Consider the following 8,016-nt stretch of genomic DNA (forward strand, 5'->3'; position numbering starts at 1 on the left):
GGAGGCCGGCTAATGCAGCTCCAAATCCCACCAACAAAGGGAAAGCACCCGTGGGAGGAAGCAGCACGGCAAACCAGGGCAAGATCTACGTCGTTAACAGCAAGCAAGCTCAGGCTAGCGACGTCGTGACCGGTACATTCCTTATTAACTCAGTACCTGGCTTAGTATTGTTCGATACAGGAGCTACCAATTCGTTTATATCATCTACATTTGCGGATAGATTAAAGCTAAGGCCTACTATTGAGTTAGATTTGAATGTAAGAACTGCCTCGGGAATAGTAGTGGCCTGTAAGGAGGGATATGACAATATCACAATAGAAATAGCGGGATCCAACTGTCCCGGAAACCTCATTCGTTTCGATCTAGAGGGTATCGATGTAATACTATGAATGGACTGGTTGGACAAACATAAGGCTCAGATAGTATGCAGTGAGCGAAAGGTTGTCCTGCGAGGACCGAAGGGGAGGAGAATATCCTATCGAGGAATGGAAAAGCAACATGAACCAAGGTTGATGACAATGCAGAGGCTAATGAAGTACGCTCGCAAGGGGTGTGAAGTGTACCTTTGTTTAATGCAAGAAGCTGGGATGGAAGAACCTGAACTAAATCAAATCCCAGTGGTGCGTGAATTTCCCGATGTGTTCCCAGATGACCTCACGGAAATGCCGCTAGAAAGGGAGGTGGAATTTACCATCGACCTCGTACCGGGAACCGCACCAGTCTCGAAGGCGCCTTATCGAATGGCACCGAAGGATATGGAAGAGTTGAAGGCTCAACTGGCAGAGTTATTGGAGAAGGGATTTATTAGACCAAGTGTGTCACATTGGGGCGCATCGGTACTGTTTGTGAGGAAAAAGGATGGAAGCCTAAGACTGTGCATTAACTATAGGGAGCTCAATCGAGTCACAGTGAAGAACAGATACCCATTACCCAGGATCGACGATCTGTTTGATCAACTGAGGGGAGCGGGCGTGTTTTCAAAAATTGATTTACGGTCAGGGTATCACCAAGTGCGAGTCGCGGAACAGGATATTTCTAAAACCGCATTCCGGACTAGGTATGGGCACTACGAATTCACAGTTATGCCGTTCGGAGTGACCAACGCACCAGGAACNCAAAATTTCTGGTGGATGGGCATGAAGAAGGACATTGCGGAATTTGTGGCTAAATGCTTGAATTGCCAAAAGGTTAAGGCAGAGAGAAGTAAGCCGAAAGGGTTGCTACAACCATTGGAGGTTCCTCAATGGAAGTGGGATTCAATCTCCATGGACTTTGTGGGAGGATTGCCAAGAACAAGAGCCGGAAACGACCAAGTATGGGTTGTTGTTGATCGGTTGACCAAGACAGCAAGATTTATTCCGATGAACAAAACTTGGTCAATGGAGAAAATGGCAAGAGCCTACATCAAGTATGTGGTTAAATATCATGGGATAGCACGTGATATTATCTCAGACCGAGATTCACGGTTCCTATCAAGATTTTGGGAAACATTACAGGTAGCCATGGGTACGCAACTCAAGATGAGCACAGCATTTCATCCCGCCACCGACGGTCAAACGGAGCGAACAATCCAGACCTTGGAAGATATGCTCAGAGGTTGTACACTCGATTTACAGGGTTCGTGGGATGAACAGTTGGATCTAATTGAATTCTCATACAGTAACAGCTATCATGCCACTATAAGAATGGCTCCTTACGAAGCATTATATGGACAGAAGTGCCGAAGTCCACTATGTTGGAGCGATAAGAGTGATGCTGTTATTCTTGGACCTCAGTACTTACAAGAAACCATTGAGGCAATCAAAGTGATTCAGGGGAGGATGAAAATCGCACAAGATCGCCAAAAGTCTTATGCCGATCTAAAGCGACAATCCATAGAGTACCAAGTGGGAGAGAAAGTATTATTGAAAGTCTCACCCACCAAGGGGGTCAAAAGATTTGGAAAGAAAGGAAAATTGAGCCCTCGATTTATAGGACCCTACGAGATTTTAAAAAGAGTGGGAAATCTAGCATACCGATTGGCTCTACCCATCGAGCTGGACCGAGTACATAATGTGTTTCATGTCTCTCAATTGAAATGATATGTGCCTGATGCATCTCATGTACTGGAACCGGAGGGACTTACAATGGATGACTCATTGACATATGAAGAAAGACCAATTCAAATCCTGGATTCTAAAACCCGAGACACGAGGAGAAAGTCGATCCAGATGATCAAAGTTCAATGGTCAAACCATAGCCCAGAAGAAGCTACCTGGGAATTGGAGGACACGATGATGGAACGATATCCAGAGTTGTTTAACTCAAGTAAGTAAGAGTCAATCTACTTGTTATGTGTCTAAGATACTTGATGTGCAATGTTCTATGTGCTAATTGCCATATGTGTGCATGAAAGTAGGTAGCGGTCTACTGAGAAAGTAAGTTTCGGGGACGAAACTTTTCTTAAGGAGGGTAGACTGTAACCCCTCACCTATTCGAGTAAAATTAAGGTTCGAAAAACATTTCTTTAGGCTATAACATTCATGAGATGATCTCCTGATGCCTCAAAAGAATTATTATAAGTAAGGACAGTTAGTAATAAGCTGCGATCGTACGTCCCGGTCACGAACCGTAAAACTTTTAGGAACTAGTATTCGGACCCGTTTGTCCTAGGAAATGGATTTTTAGACACCATACTATTATTCTGGAATTTCCTATTTAATTAGATTAGCCCATAGCAGCCAAAATTTATTTGCGATCGTACCTCGCGAAATTTCGCGGTGTACCGAACCTAGCCCAATTTTGAGTTCTAGACTGGAATAAATTTTTGGGTTCGAGAATTATTTGAATTGAATTAGTTTCTACCAAGAATTCATCTGATTTAATCCCAAGCAGTCTAAGTTAAGATATTTTGGATTATTTTATTCCAAATTAGGTGAGATCTTATCCTAAAAGGAGTGGACTAGTCAACCATTGACCAAGACCATAAAAACCCAATTTTCCTTCTTCTTTCCCCCTAGTGTGGCCGAAATACTCAAAGAGAGAGAGAGAGTGAAATTGTCATCATCTTCTTCAAAGCTCCAACTTCCATAGCCAAGATCTCCACACAAACCTCCAAGATATTCGGTAAAACTCCAATTTTATTCGGTAAATAGCTTTATTTTGCATCCTAGAACATGAATCTAAGTTAAAATTTCTTAAAATCATGTGTTATGTGGTTGATGGAATTCTAGGGTTTTAGGGTGAATTGGGGGAAAACATCTACAAGGATCTCCTACAAGGTTTGGAACCCATTTGAGGTAAGGAATCCCTTTATTTGGTTGAGGTTGTTTGAAACTAGGTAATTGATGATTTGGTTGAAATTATTTTGAGTGCTAGATGGAACTTTTGTGTACATTATGCATGTGTAAATATATATAATGATATTATTCATGATATATGTCTGTACAAAATATTGTGGGTATGAGGTGGTTGTCAATGTGCTCAAAATATCCAATTTAAGTATACTAAGTGTATTATAAAATATATGTAGTATATATACATGTAAGGTAGTATAAAAAAATATGGATGTATATATTTGTGTTTCATGTTATATATATATAATTATATATAAAAAGTGTATGGGTATGTACATATACTTAATTTCGTGAAGAGTGTGTGTGTGTAGCTAATGGTGTGAGTATATATATATATGTTTCACGTGAGGTGTGTGTGTATAGCCTACTGTATAAGAATATATATATATACATATTAAAGTGGGTGTGTGAGTATAGTATATATATATATGTGCTTAATATAAGTATTAGTTATATATACATATATAAAGTATGTATATACGCGTAGAATAATATGCGTATATATATATATTTATATACAAATTATACGTATGAGTTATGTATATACATAAGGGCCGTATATTTATGAGTACATATATGAGTATGTGTGTATTAATAAAATGTCACATTTTGTGTATAGTCTATGGTATGTGTAACCCATAATTACAAATGTGGGTAGTAAGAAGAACAACACTATGTAGTTGGGTAGTACGTGTTCGTAAAGAATAAATGTTGTGGTGTGTTGCGCATATGTTGATATTGGAAAATGTACATGTCATATGCATTGAGATGTATGTGTTAAATGTAAGACTTATGTGATAAAAGTGGAGTTGAAAGTGTAGAGTAGTTACACTTGAATTACCTTAGTGACATGATGTTAGTGGATCATTCAAATGTTTTGAAAAGAAAAGGAGAATTTTTGAAATGGGTTGAAAGGGGAATTAACTTTCGAGTATGGGCATTGACCCAAGTATGTCCAAACTAATTTTTTTTTTCAAAGCAAGAAAGGGAAAGGAATAGAAAATGTTTTCAAACCTTAGTTCTAGTAAAGTGGTGAAGGATCTTGTTAACCACGGAATAAAGATGAGCTTAAAGTGCCTATTCCGCATGGTAATTATGTGTATGATCAGTCATACTGTGGGCGAAGTCTATTCGCGAGTACTATATCACCCGGAAGGAAAAGGTACTCCTACGGGGGTGTGCACACTTAAGTATAGTCACTCTATGTTCGGGTAGGTGTCGTTCTTATGAACCTAGTGAGGCTACCTAGGAATCATTCCAACGCTCCTATAAGTCCAGGGGATCAGTATTAGACCGGGCGATGACCACTGAACCCGAGTTCAACGATCCAAGTGGTCAAAAGTGGAGAAAGACTCCAAAGGCCTCACACTTTCTATCTAGGACTAAGTGGAATTTTGAAATATGAATGTAGTTACTCCGTAACTACGGGAAAGAAAGCTGTGACAAGTGTTTATTTACCCAAAGGTTGTGGGTGATCTCTCTCCTTGAAAAGTGAAAAGTGGTGAGAATTTCATTATGAGAGAAAGGTTTCTACTAAAGTGATTGCAAACAAGATGTGTGAATTATATTTTATACTACTTGCTGGTATGCTTACTTGTTAGCAATATATTGTTGAGTATGTCAATGAATATCAAATGACCTTGTCAAGAGGGGAAATGCTATAAGACATTATTGAATTCTACTTATACTGTATGCAAGTTGTTAATTATAACTGTTGCAGGTAGAATCTTGCAGATGAGTAAGGTATAGGGTTTTCTATGTAATCTTTTTTTTTCAAAACCTTTACTTAGTTTTAAATAACCCTTGGATATCCTTACTTAGCCGTCGTGCTAACGACACTTCACTGTGTTCTTATCAGATGCAGTCTAGTGTCAGTTCTTGCAGTCCGGTGAGCTCCGAAAGCTCACCGGAGTACGTTTGTCAGGGTATGGACTATGATGATTATATACAGATGATGGAGGGAGAAGACCCGTACGCACCCGGTTATGCTCCCGAGGCTCCCACGAACCCAGATACTCCTATGGCTCCGTCGGCCCCTTTTGTCTCTTGCCCGGTTATGGACGAGATCCAGGCTGCTTACGGCTTTTACCCCATAGAGCCGTTAGATGGTAGCGATCCCCTAGAGTTCATTGTGCACTACCCCTACCCTTGGGACCCTAGCCCTCGGGATGTTTGGGAGGAGTGGTCGATGGTCATAACCAGTTCTCGGTTTTTGGACCATATTACTTGGTATGAGGGGGAGTGGCACCTGGTCTGGGGAGAGTTCACTGGCCCTGTGTACCGCATGCTTGACTAGACGTCGGATCCTTGGGAGTCCTTGGCCCAGTTGCGCATAGGTTGAACTTTGTTGGTATTTTGGCCCGAGGGGCAGTCTTATGTATGTATTTTTGCAAAACTATATACTTGCTTAATGAAGCTTCACCAGTTAATATGTATGAAAGTGTTTAATATCTGTTGAGTGATTGTTGTGATGAGGATAGTTCCTTTAGCCTGTGCACCTAGAGTGAGGTTTATCGCGGAATGATAGAACTCTCTCTCTAGGTGTGGCGGTAACGCCTCGGATGTACGGGAAGGTTGGTCCGGGGTGTTACATTGCCTCACTAGGAACACCATTCATTTTGATGGTCTGGCAGATACGGTCAAAATGAACTATGTGGGTTTTCGGGTCCTCAACCCGAGATTCTCCAAACTGATTATTCTGGACCATCTGTATGAGCTGAGTCTTCAACTCAAAGTTGTTTGCCTCAATCCCTGGATACACAATGCAATCCTCTTTAGTAAACTCAGGGGCTAAATGTGCAGCCATTGGCTCTGCCTGTGGAAATTCTTGGGCAAATTGCTGAAAGAGGTTGGGATTCATCTGATGGAGAAGATTTTGCATCCCAACCCCATAGCCTGGTTGCTGGTACACAGGCTGTTGCTGCATGAATTGAGCACCCAATCCTCCCCCAACATTGATATTTGGGTTTGGATCAGCCCTGAAGTTCTGTGCCTGATTCTAAACATTTGGAATTTGGGGATCAACACGAGCTCCAGAGTTGTCCCCAACTGTCTCTCTCTGCCCCGGGTGCTGTGTTTTGACACCAGTATGGGCTTGTTGCCCGGTATTGCTACTAGCTCCAGTCTCCATGTCAACTTCGAAGTCCTGAAACTCTCGAAGCCAAACAAGTAACACCTCCTTCTCCCTCCTTAACTTCCGCTCAAGATTTAGATCGTAGGGACGAAGATTCGTGCTCCCTTTCGATCTAGTGTGCATAAAAGGTGGGTAACCTGCTGTCTAACACAACCACAAACACTCTTGGAAGGAACTAGTTATGGGTTAGTGCAAAATAAAATAAAACTTGATCTCCCTAAATTCACTAACTCTAATACTAGTAAGAAATTAATCACACAATCAAAACCAAATAAACCAATCCCCGGCAACGGCGCCAAAATTGTGATGTGCACAAATGATGAGTGTAAAAAGGGTGTAATGTCGTTCCGCTGAGGATTGGTGTTATGGCACGAAACTGTGTGAATTACCAGGCACTAGAGTATATGAATTTATAGAATCCAAGTAACAAAGACTGAATGATGTGGAATAAAAGAAAGCAATTGACTAAGCTGAAAACTATATGATAAAGGTATGGGCCAGATTAGGGGGATTGTAATCTTTGATGTTCCAACCAACTCAGGATTAGGGAAAGAATAATTAACCAAGGGATTTATGGGCATTGCACTGAAGAATTCAAGTCAACTACTTTCGTAATCAATAACAAGAATTAGGCTACAATTGCCCCACTGTCGTGATGCATCAATTATAACCTTAAACACCTAAGCATTGTAAGCCCCCAAAATTACCTCTACTTTCATAGTAGGAAAATTAGATTGAAATTGGTAAGGCTCGAGGTGTCCATCCAACTTTCATTGTAATGAATCCCTCTCCTAGACTAGCAATTAATCGTGGCCATCAATCAATAACAAGTAGAAAGAAATCCCCAAATCAACGTAAACCCTATGTAAAATATTCAATCCCTTTATGCAATTAATTACCAATTGAACATCAAGATTAACAATGGATCCCTAATCCAAACCCATAAATGAACTACTCCCGCATGATGGGAGTAAACAAAACAAAGCAATAATTAATAACCATAAACATTGCAAGAAATAAAACGGAAGAGAAACTTAACTGATAAAGAACAAATCCAATCTTCAATCTTTGATCCCAATCTTGAAATTAAATAATCTAATGTGAAACTAATCTAAACTATGCTAGGGAAATATAAACTAAAAGCTAGGGTTTAGAACTCTGTAAGGGAACCTCCTCAATTGTAGAAAATAGGTCAAATATATAGGATGTAGATGGGCCTTGGCCTATAAAGCAACTTCCAATTCTTTTCCAACTTGTATTCTTCCTTGTAATTCCCTTTTCTTCCATAACTTGTCCAAAATGTTCCAATATTCTTCCTTTGTTGTTCCTTGTAGATAATTCAATACTTGGACAATATAACACACAAACAATTCCCAATTTCACTAGGATACAGAAAATAACCTTCAAAACAACTAGAATAAGGGGTGAATAATTGTACAAAATAGCAGATATCAACTACGTAATGGAAGACTCATATACCCACTAGAAGGTGGAAGACATATACCCATTAGCCAGTGGAAGACTCGTATACCCACCATTGTGTGGAAG

The sequence above is a fragment of the Ipomoea triloba genome, chromosome 10 (assembly GCF_003576645.1).
Source record: "Ipomoea triloba cultivar NCNSP0323 chromosome 10, ASM357664v1".
Classification (NCBI taxonomy): Eukaryota; Viridiplantae; Streptophyta; class Magnoliopsida; order Solanales; family Convolvulaceae; genus Ipomoea; species Ipomoea triloba.